This window comes from Crocuta crocuta, unplaced genomic scaffold (genome assembly GCF_008692635.1).
Source record: "Crocuta crocuta isolate KB4526 unplaced genomic scaffold, BGI_CrCroc_1.0 scaffold32, whole genome shotgun sequence".
Lineage (NCBI taxonomy): Eukaryota > Metazoa > Chordata > Mammalia > Carnivora > Hyaenidae > Crocuta > Crocuta crocuta.
In genome coordinates, this window is record NW_027529424.1 from 3610975 (window position 1) to 3623514 (window position 12540).

A 12540-nucleotide genomic window follows, 5' to 3' on the forward strand; every position below is an offset into this window, starting at 1 on the left:
AGCTGGGGCTGGAGCCCGGAGGCAGGAGGTGGGAGGCGGGAGCCCCGCCCCGGGACAACGCCCCCGCGCCTGATTGGCCAGGGGCACGCCGCTGGGAGCCAATGCAGGTAAGGGCCGGAGGGGCGGAGCCACGTCCTGGATCCGGCGCCGCGCCTGCGGTTCTGGCAGCTGAGGGAAGTCGGGAGCGCCGAGCCAGGCTTCACCCGGTTTCCGGTACAAAGGTGTCTCCGTATATCCTGCAGATTCCCGCCAGGAGTGTTCACCCACCACCCTTCTGCTGGAAGCTTCCGAACACAACCCCGCAGACACGAGACAGGGTCTCATGCCGAAGGGAGAAACCAGCGACAGGGTGCAAAAAAAGTGGTGGGACTGAGATCAAGGGACACAAGAAGGAAAGGCCATCTGAAAGAGCCAGAAAATCAATATCGCACCTTTTATTTGTTCCTTAAAAACAGTGAGGGACGGGGCGCCTGGGTGGCTCAGTCTGTTAAGCTTCCGACTTCCGCTAGGGTTGTGATCTCGCAGTTGGTGGGTTCGAGCCTAGCGTCGGGCTCTGTGTGGACAACTCAGAGCTTGGAGCCTGCTTCGGATGCTGCCTCCTCTCTCTGCCCCTCCCCCGTTCTCTCTCTCTCTCTCTTTCTCTCAAAAAATAAACATTAAAAATTTTTTAATAAAAAAAAAACACTGAGAGAGAAAGTAGAAAATAGGAAAGGAGGAGCCTGTAAGAAAGGGATAAAATAAAAGTGAAGAGAAATCAGGCAGTGTGGATATATTTGAGATTCTCCCTTGGTCTGTCTCTGACAGAATTTCCCAAACTAATTTACTCCACCACTCATCTTTAACGTTGCCAATGCGGGCGGCGGTGGGGGGGCAACAAAAGGGATCTGAATCCTTCCCTAGCCAGTCATCCATCATTCCAGTCAGTGTGCAGCTGTACCCCATACTCCTAAGAACATTACACATACAAGCCCAAGATATCTGTCCACCTCCCTCGCTCAACCACGGTGCCCACAGAGCACTTTGCTAGGTGCCAAGGATTAGCAAGAAACAGTGTCTGCCCTTAATCAGTTCCCAGTCCGGTTGCAGACTGAACTCAACACACAGTATGAGAGATGCTTGGACACAGCGTGTGCAGGTGCCCTGTGAGCACAGAAAATCAGCGTGGACTACAAACAGGTGTGCCAGGGAACCCTCCAAGGGGAAAGGACACTAGAACAGAAGCTTCAGGGATGACGCCGATTATGGTGATTATGAGTTTGTTCTTTATCATTTTAACACAGAAGAGTCCAGAACATGTTTGAAAGATGTTACAAAGTACTAAATCAAAAATACAGAAGGGAGGGATAATCCAATAGACTGAGGTCCATGCAGAGGTGGGAAAGGATGTGGTCCCAGACGATGCTGGAAAGGAGAAGAGACGTGTCTTCTATTGATTCAGGTGAAAATAAGAGAAGATTGGTACAAAAGCAATTGGAGTTATAGATTCAGTGGTGGAATTCTGAGGGAATTTCTTCTCTGTGAAGTATGAGACTATAATTTCCCCCAAAAGATTTATCTGAAAAGGTGCTGGGGAGTGGTAAGGCAAGTCAGAGTTGAGAAAGGTGGAGACAGTACGAAACCATCATTGAGAAGAGTAGTGAAATGTAGAAGATTGTCTTAAAGTTTTGGGGGCTACCCCTTTGAGGTTGGTGACCATGAATAGAGATACCAATTTCTGCTCTTTTGCGATTTTCTCCATTATTGCTCATTTGGCTTGGTACAGAGAAGGTGAGAAGGATGATGATGGAATCCATTCAGGACTGTAGTTTTTCCAAGCATATGTAACAGGCTAAGAGACAAAGACGTTTAAGATACTAGTCAGAGAGGGGTGCCTGGGTTGCTCAGTTGGTTAAGCAGACTTAAGCTCAGATCATGATCTTGCAGTTTGTGAGTTTGAGCCCCTCGTCAGGTCAGGCTCTGTGCTGACAGCTCAGAGCCTGGCCTGGAGCCTGCTTCAGATCTCTATCTGCCCCTCCCCCACTTGCACTCCATCTTTCTTTCTCTCTCTCTCAAAAATAAACATTAAAAATTATTTGAAAAAAGATACTAGTTAGAGAATGAAATTAAAAACAAAAACAAAAGCATGGGCTCTATGCTGGAAAAAAAAAAGGCTAGAAATATAAGAATGGACTGATAATGGAGATGCCAGTGGGTTGGCGATTCCAACAAGGTTGAAGAATAGGTAAACTGGGGGTGCCTGAGAATCTGAGCTAGAACAGAAGGTCATAGTAAGAAAATGGGGTGTTTGATGTGATAATTGAAGAAGTGATGCAAATTTTGACAATGAAAAAGTTGGTTGGCTAAAGGAGAGTGTGAAGGTCAAGGAACTGAGAGGTCAGATTTTTAGATGAGTTGCCATTGGAACATTAATATCACCTTGGAAATGGCCAGAATTGACATCTTGGTCATATATTGAAGCCTCTGGTGAATGAAGAGGAACAAGTAGGGAGGTGGTAGATGATGCTGAGGAGCGGAAGAAGGTATGGCATGTCCCTAGTGCATGGATTCATTTATTTATTTTTAAATGTTCACTTATTTATTTTTTGAGAGAGAGAAAGAGTCAGAGAGCGCATGTGCTCGTGCAAGCAGGGTTAGGGCAGAAAGGGAGAAATCCCAAGCAGGCTCTGTGCTGACAGCGCTGAGCCTGACTCGGGGCTCAAACTGTGGGACCATGACATGAACAGCAACCATGAGTGGGAGGCTCAACCAACTTAGCCTCCCAGGAAACCACCCCCCCCAACAATGTGTGGATTCAAATCAGCAGAGAAATATGCAAAACTCTAGGCAGTAACTGGGAATAAAGACGATATAGATTCCCATATCTGGATCCTAAGTACAGTATATCCAAAAGAGTTCTCAAATCTGTCTACTCTCCATCAGTACTGCTTGTTCTGGGCCATCAGCACCTGTCTCCAGGAGCACCACAGTGGCTTCCTAAATGGCCTTTCAGCCTCGGGTCATTGCTTGCCTTACCCTACTTCTTCCACACTGAGTCAGACTTCTTTCCTAGAATTAATATTGGCTTCACATAGCTATTGCCTGAATTTAAAATTAGAACATTCAATTTAAAAAATACATAGCAGGCTGTGGAAAAAGAGCTATTATAATCATTACTAAACTACTAATGCTGTTGTAAAACTACAATTTTATATAATTTAATAGTTTTATTATTCCTGGAAAACAAATGTTTTGTTCTCTTATTTGCTATTATGTTATGCCTACATAGAATAGATACAGACAGTTATGTAGAGATGGTTCTCTGTACAGTTCTATATAAATACCTAGAATTAAAATATAAAGCTGTAATAGTTGCATGAGTGCTGTGCTTGGTATCAGGCTACCAGATTCTAATTCCATTGTTTCCATTGATTTGTTATGTGACCTTGGGAGGACACAACCACTCTATTTCCTCATGGTCTACATTGTCTTTAACGTTCCTTCCATTTCTAAAAGTTTCTTTTTTTTTTTTTTTTATTTATTTCTAGGAGAGAGAGAGAGAGACAGCGTGAGCAGGGGAGGGTCAGAGAGAGAGGGAGTCACAGACTGAAACAGGCTCCAGGCTCTGAGCCGGCAGTCAGCAAAGAGATCATGACCTAAGCGAAAGTCGGACGCTTAACCGACTAAGCCACCCAGGCGCCCCCTCTAAAAGTTTCTTTTATTCTAAAGCTTTCTGGGGCTCCAGGCGTCTCTCATGAGGTTGCAGTTTGACTGCTGGTTGAGAATGTAATCTCATCTGAAGGCTCATCTGGGTGAGAATTGACTTTCATTTCACCCACGTAGTTGTTAGCAGGATTGAATTCCTCATTGGATGTTGGTCGGAAGCCTCCCTCAGTTCATTGCTATGTGTGCCTTTCCAAAGGGTAGTTCACCACATGGCAGCTGGCTGCCCTCAGAGGGAGAAGGGAAAGAGAGAAAGAGAGAGACACAAAACTCCAAGATGAAGCCACCTTTTGGTTTTTGTAAACTAACATTTGTGCTAGCACACCATCATTTGTGCTGTATTACTCACTGGAAGTTAGTCACTAAATTCAGCCTACATTCAAGGGGAGGGGATTACTTGAGGGTGTGAAGACCAGAAGGAGGCATCATTGGAGGCCATATTAGAGAACACCTACCATAGCCACGTGACCATTTTTAGAAATGTATGACTGCAGGATGCACTGTGCTCATCCTTTTGGCCTGTTATCCATGCATTCAATCGTGCAGCATTTCCACTGGCCGCCATGACACTCTGCCCTGGCAGCCCTCCATCCTTTCTGTTTCTATTCTGAATGCTTTTTCTCTCGTTTTCTTTTTCCAACTTCTGATTTTCATCTCTATGCTCACTCTTGCAGAAAGTCCAACTGTCACCATTGAGACTTGCAGCCCAGCTCTCCCACCTTTGTGAAACATCTAGTTGATGCACTCAAGCTGACCCCTTCCTCTCCTGAATTCCCATAACACAGAGGCAGTGTCTTCAGGTGAACATTTTTTCCCTTTGTTTATCTTGTCTCCCAAAAGATAAAGTATTCGAGTGAGGATAATGATTTTTTTTTAACTGTTTGCTTGAGTGTTGTTGATCTTGAGTGCTCTGTGAGAGTACTTCCAATTCTAGCATTCTATAACTCAGTAAGTCCCATCTCCTACCTAACACAGCAGAAGCATGACATTGTTTTACTGTATTGAAAATCAATCTGGCATATATTCATTTGATGGAAAGTAACAGGCATTTACTTACTCAATTAATATTTATTGAGTACCCACGATATGCCAGAATTGTGCTATGTGCTTTGGAATACAGAAGTGAAGAAGTCAACAATGTCCATACTTTCAGGACCTTACAATCTCAGACAGAAGTAATCACATAAATAATTAACTATAATTGTAAAAGAATCATGAAAGGGAGGCATAAGATGTTATGAAACCACATAACTGAGGCGAATGTTATCTAGTCTGGAGGATTATATAAACAGAAACCTTAAAAATGAAATAGGAGTTAGGCAAGTAAAAAGAGGTGTCAAGGATAAATAACTCAAGGGCAACATCAGGTTGTAACAAGCTCCTTATCCTCTCCTATAGCTTCGTGAAGGAGGGAGTGTATTTTTAAATACATACTCTTGTGCCATGGTCTTATTTTCACTTTCTTTCCTCTTACATCATTTCATCAGAGCCAAAACAACTATTATGTTAACACTTTGTCTTTGCAAACTATTGTTGGAGCACCTGGGTGGATCAATCAGATAAGTGTCTGACTTTGGCTCAGGTCACGATTTCATGGCTCATGGGTTCAAGCTCTGCATAGGGCTCTGTGCTGACAGCTCAGAGCCTGGAGCCTGCTTCAAATTCTGTATCTTCCTCTCTCTCTCTCTGCCCTTTCCTCGCTCACGCTCTGTCTCTAAAAAATAATAAATAAACATTTAAAAAAATAAAGAAAAGACAAGAAAACTATTATAAATGTGGCTCCCTTAAGAAAATATCCTTGAGGTAAGTGACTCATTCCCCAGTCTCCTTCTTAGCTTTGCTTCTGGAGCAACTGAGTTGATGTTGATGCCATTCAGGGAGATGAGGAAGAGTGGAAGGGGTGGGGCGCCTGGGTGGCTCAGTAAGTTAAGCATGGAACTCTTGATATTGGCTCAGGTCATGATCTCACAATTTATGGGATGAGCCCCGCCCTGGGCTCTGCACTGACAGTCCAGCTGGGAGTGAGGGCAGGTTCCCTAACTTCTCTATCCCTCATTTTTCCCATTAGGAAAATGGACTTAATAGTACCTATCACATTGGATTATTGTAAGGATTAAATAATTAGCGCATGTAAAATGTTTAGAACAATGCCTGACACATAAGAAATAAAGTTAGCTGTATTATGATTGAGCTGTTTTAAATTTTTTTTCTCATTTTTTTTAATAGTTTTTTGTCAAGTTGGTTTCCGTATAACACCCAGTGGAGCTGTTTTAAAATTTTAAAAAAGAATAGTTGTTTCTCCCTCAAACCTTTCTCTCTGCCCCCACCCTGCTTATGCTCTCTCTCTCTCAAAATAAATAAACTTAAAAAAATTTTTTAAACAAAAGTATTTTTAAAAATAAAATAAACTAAAAAATAAAAAAAGAATAGTTGCATAGAATTTGCAAAATAGTAAGTACCAAAAGATGATGGCTTATTGTCATTATTATTAAACTGATATTGAATGTTGGGTATGAGAAATTTAAACCAAAGTGTTTAGATGAGTCTTTCATGAAGATTGAAGAAAGAGGGCAAAACACGATAGACATGGCTATTTCTACAGCTTTTATGGGGAAATTTAGGGAAGTTTAATGTATACATAATTGTGTCTGTAGTACAGAATCTTCCCAAAGAAAAACAAGTTGGAAATTACACCCATTCCTTTGCCACTGACACACAAGTTGGGGCACCCGGGTGGCAAAGTCGGTTGATCATCCAAGTGTTGATTTCAGCTTAGGTCATGATCCCAGGGTTGTGAGATCAAATCCCATGCTGGGCTCTGTGCTGAGTGTGGAGCCTACTTAAGATTCTCTCTCTTCCTATTTCTGCCCCTCTCCCCTGTGCACACACACACTCTCTCTCTAAAAAATTAATTAAAAATGAAACTCCAGTCTATGATTGTTTCCTCTAAAGTATTGTGTTCTTTTCACTCTAGTTTTTTTTTTTTTTAATGTTTATTGATTTTTGAGAGAGAGAGAGAGCAGGGGAGGGCAGAGAAAGAGCGAGACACAGAATCTCGAGCAGACTCCAGGCTCTGAGCTGTCAGTACAGAGGCCAATGCAGGGTTCAAACTTAGAAACCGCGAAATCATGACCTGAGCTGAAGTCAGACGTTTAACCGACTGAGCCACCCAGCACCTTCTTTTCACTCTAGTTTAATCCTACATTCCTGCATCAGTACACAGATATTTCTCCCTCTTCCAAGACAGCATTTGTAGAAGAGGAAAAACTTTTCCTCTATCTTCTTAGGTGTTATATCTAAGGTGTGTGAATTAAGCTAACAAAAGACAGATCAAAGGGGGAAATGGTCTACGACTTTATGTTTTTTATTTTACATGCAAGGACGCTACACAGAAGTGAAAATCCAAAGAAGTAGATTCAGCAGCTTACATGTCATTTTAATAATGGGTGATAAATTATACAAAAGTGACTGGACAAAGGAAAGGAGAGTTTGGACTTCTAGGGGCAGTAAATTGTAGGAAGGCAAATATATGTGGAAACTGATGGAACATAAGGCTTGCTTTAGTAAGGTTTGTTTCTTCAGACTCCTCTTAGGGTCAACTTTCCATCTTCTTCATAGTCACAAATCTCTCAGAGAGAAGATCAATGAACGTCCTCATTTCATAGACGTTTCTATTTTCAGTCAGACAATGAAAGGTCCGCGAAGGCTTCTTTGTGTCTGTTGATTCTCAATTGCCTTCAGCTCAAAATAATTTGTATGCCAAAGTGGCGTATTTTGCAGTAGAATATTCTAATCTCCTTCATACTCATTTACTTAATAATCCTTCTATCAAAATATTATTAAATGCCTTCTGTGGCCCCAGGACACTAAGATTAATAAGCTATAAATCATGTCTTCAAGGAGCTCACAGTTTTAATGAGAAAACAAATATAATATAAACAGATTATTTCAATATAATATAATGAATGTTATAACAGAGATGTTCAGAGGCTGCTATGGAAACCCAAATAAGGCCAGGGACCTAATTGGATGTATGTGGGTGGTGGTGATAAAGAATGGCTTCCCCGGGGAAATAATGCTTGAACGTCCAATTAGAACACATTCATAGGAGAAAGGACATTCTAGACAAAAGCATAATATGCACACTCAGGGAAGAGGAAGTCTAGTCTGTGCAGGTTATTTATTATGGCTAGAACTTAGACCAGAGGGGGAAAGAGCAGGAAGTGAGACTAGATATACAGGCAAAGGTATGCATTATTAGGGTCTCCTGCTAAGGACTCTGAATTTTACCTTGTAAGTCAGTGGCTTCCAAAGTGGATTGGCACAAAGGGGTATGCAAGATGATTTACTTAGGTGAAAATAGTAGAACTTGTGGGATTTTTTTTATTCTTACCTTTTCTATTGGTGGGGGCTGTAATATATTTGTGTAGTAATGTATATACACAGTTTGTACCTAAGTAAATATACAAGCTTTGGGAGGATGCCCTCGTCTCCTCTCCATACGATTATATGATCAAAAAAGTTTGGGGATGATTGCCATTAAGGGTGGTTAAATGATCTAAGACCCTCTGAGGTTGGGAGTGGAAAAGGGAAGAAGCAATTAGGAAGGAGAACAGAGAGACGGCTGCCAGCAGTGTGGGTCTGAGTTACGTGGGTACGAGCAAAGGCTGTGGGGGTAGAGAGATGGTCGAGGACCCAGGCAAGGTATTTCTGAGACATACTGACTGCATTTGGCAAGGGATGAAGACTAAGAACGACCTAACTACTGGAGAAAAACGTTTCCTCTATGTTCTTCATTTGGAAGTGTGGATTAAACTAACAAAAGACAGACTGACAGGAGAAAAGGCACGCTATTTTTATTAATATTTACACACACGGGAGTTCACCAAAAAGAAATAAAACTGGAAGAAGCAGTTAGACTCAGGGTTTAAGCACCTTGTAACAAAGGAGAAGGAGCTTGCGTTTCAAGGGTCAACAAAGCGTGAGGAAGTGACTTGCAAATATATGGGGAAACTGATGGAAGATGAGGGCTGTTTCAGTTGATCTGTTTATGCAAACCCTTCGGGGTGTTGACTATCCCCAAGGATAGAATCCCGCTCTTCTTCCTGATACTGGAGCTGGGGAGGGGAGCAGAAACCTTCACAAAGGGAAATTCATGCACTGCTTTTAGGCAGATAGGGGGAGTTCTAGAGAATTCTTCCTGCATCTGTTGATTCTCAATTGTCTTCAGCTGAAAATAATCATCATGCTGAAGTGTCCTATTTGGGGTGGCATATCCTGATGCCCGTTAGCACCATTAACTGAAAGAATAAAAATTTAAAAAGTAGTGGAGTTGCAGACCAACATTAAGTCCAATTTTGGACATTTTATGTTTGAAGTATATGTGGAATATCTAATTGTCTTAATTTCATCACAGCTGTCCCACAGCAAAGACTTAGAATTAAATTAAATTAATTAAAGTCAATATTGATCCCTATGGTGCCAATCCAATGAGCCCTTCTCTGTCCTCATATTACGTTAACAATATTTGAGACAGTTAACCACTTTTCCTTTCCTGATGCTTCTCTCTCTCTCTTTTTTTTTTTTTGGGGGGGGGCTTTCATGACACTTACACTCTCCAGGTTTCTCCTTTCCTTACTCAGTCTCCTTATTAGAAGCCTAACCTCTATATTTGGAAGTTTCTCGAACTTAATCCTGGACTCTTTTTTCTTACTACATTTTCTTTAGTGATCTCATTCTTTCTTATGGCCTTGAATACTAGCTATGTTGGTGATGCTCTAATTGTCATGTCTAGGCCACAGCCCTCCTCTCTGTCCATAGGATATCTATATATCAAGTTGCAAAGCTTGAAATCTTTCAACTCTTCAGGTTTTAGCTCAAAAATTGCATCATTACAGAAGCCTTTCCTGACTACTCTACAATAGCCAGCCTCTTCTTTTTCTCCACTTACTCTCCATTACATTACCCTGTTTATTTCCTTTGCCACATTTATTCCAACCCTTTAGCCTTTTGCTTATTTACTATCGACCTCCTTCATTAGATTGTAATCTCATTTACTGAACTTTCACTAATTTGGTAGGCACTGTTCTAAGCACTTCATAAGTCTTGTGATTTATTTTGCTTTTTTGACTCACATTTATCAAAAACTAAGAAAAAAAGAGTAAGCTCACATTGCTTCATTTCTATTTTAGTCACATTAATAGAAGGCAGTATTAGTGAACTGATTTTCAATCTTCCAGTCCCATGAGATATCTCAATGATTTGGTAACTAGTACTATTATGTTTCATATATGTGATATTTACATTTGCTTAAATGTACCCTCAATCACTTAAAGATTTCTTATTGAATGAATATATCACAACACATTCATTTGAGAAACTGTTAAGTAGAGGGATGAAGGTAAAGTTGTTTAAAAAATTTCCACTGTACACTTTGAAAAGGTGCGTGCTTAAAGAAACAGGTAGCTTAAGCTAGCTTAGTCCAACTAGACATCAGCATCTAAAAGAGATGGATTTGTTCAAGGTACAGAACAGTTTTGGCAGGGCACCAGGCAGTTCATCTCACATGAGGTGTTCTTTTGTTTTTTTTTGTTTTAATTTAGGATTTGTCTTGCCCTGAAATTGTAATCCCTTTCTCTTGTGTTTGCTTTCTTCTGAGAAGCAGCATTGTAACTGGATTTAATTTTTTTTTAATGTTTATTTATTTTTGAGATAGAGAGCAAGCAGGGGAGGCGTAGAGTGAGAGGAAGACAGAAGACCCGAAGCAGGCTCTGGGCTGACACCAGAGAACCTGCCGCAGGACTTGACCTCACGAACTGGGAGATCAGGACCTAAGCCAAAGTTGGATGCTTAACCAACTGAGCCACCCAGGTTCCCCTTAAATAGAAAATAGTATCATGTAAATATATAGGTATATACATATATATATATCCATCCTTTCTTTTTTCATATCATACAGTTCTGTCAACTGAAGCAGGCAAAAAGGAAAAGGCATTTTTTAGAATTTTCTCAAATAATGAAATATTTAAACACTTAAAAATTAAATATAATGTAGTTACAGAAAATAACGAAGCTTGAATTATCAGAACGCAAAAATGATGGCTTCTTCAGAGAAACGTGTTTTTTCCAATAAGAGATTGCAATGATATCCCCACATCAGAAGGCTCCAGTGGCTTTTGACATTTTTCTTTGTAAAGAAAACAATGGGAAGCATTTTCAGTCTATGAAAAAGTCTAGGCATAAAGGCAGTAGGATACATCAAAAAAAAAAGCTTAGGTTTTTAGAGTTAGATTTGCATATAATACTATGCTTACCAGTTTTGTGATAATGAATTAATCTATGATTGTTTCTGTAAAATAAGAATAATACCGACAGTATTATCATTATTAATTATAACAAATTTAAAATAAGCAAAAGCTCAATAAAAACGCTCTCCTCTTTTTTGATCCCATGTATTCACTCGGTTTCCTTTTAATACTTGATCAAAGGCAAAGATTGTCATGAATTAGGATAAGCAGAATTTATTCATTAACAGCGTAGGTAAATTTTCTTAAGGTAAACAGACAAAATGTAAAATACTTTTGAAAAGAACGCTGGTGGTCATCACCAGTATGGTGTTTGGGGACAGTTCTCTCCTAATTGTTTATGAGAGGTACAGAATTGTAGTATTTGTCTTTCTCTTTCACTACCCTTTAAATGACTGACCTATGAGTAGTGTTTTGGGGGGAAAAATTGAGTACAGGAAACATTAACAATCAACTTGTGAAGGCAATTTGCATGCTAATGATAAATGGGAAGCAAAAATAGTAAATAGAAGCAAATGGGCAAATGCTGAATATGAGTGAACCTAGACCTGCCTCAAATATTTGAGGTTGGTAGTAGCTCACTTTGTGGGCTTGTATATCGGGTGGGGCGCCACATGTCAAGCAAGAATCAAGACCAGTTTTACACCTTTGTTTTTTTGACTCCTGACCAGCCAAAGCCAATCTATATGAACACCCCATTAAATCATGTTGGCAAATCCAAGCACAGTTTCGATAAAAATCGGAGGCCGGATACACAAACTCCAGAAATTAACAGAATTAAGTTGTGTGTATAAACTAATACCTATTTTAAAAAGCTGACTTCGTTTCACATTGGAAAGAAATGACAAGACAAGCCAATTTTTAATTTTTTTAAAAATGTTTTATTTATTTCTAGGAGAGAGACAGCGTGAGCAAGGGAGGGTCAGAGAGAGAGGGAGTCACAGACTCCAAAACAGGCTCCAGGCTCTGAGCTGTCAGCACAGAGCCCGACGCGGGGCTCGAACCCACCAACCGCGAGATCGTGACCTAAGCGAAAGTCGGCCGCTTAACCGACTAAGCCACCCAGGCGCCCCAAGACAAGCCAATTTTTAAACGGATGACTACAATAATGACTTCAGAGAGGTGACTTCATTTTAATTTTTAAGATTTGCTTGCTAGAACAGGGTATTTTCTAAGATCTGTTGAGAAAAACCTTGATTCTTCTTCACTCTAGGTTGTTTTTACGTCGAACATCTAGAAACTGCTTCTGGAAATTTCCCCACGGGGCTTTCGTAGTCTTTCTAGGGCACTTTTAAGTCTAGACCCATTTCTACCCAACTTCTACCTTCCTCACCAGCCATATTCCTTAACTTCTCCCGTTTCCAACTACCTAAATCTTCAACCTCATCCCTTGAATTAGTCCAATCAAACTTTCCCTTCTTAGACCTCTCCCTTACGTTCGCTCCAGGAAACTCCCCTGAGGATCACGTGGCCAAACTTGTCCTTAACGGCGCTCCGTAATTCTACTGTTCCACCGCCCTTCCTTACCTCCTGTTAG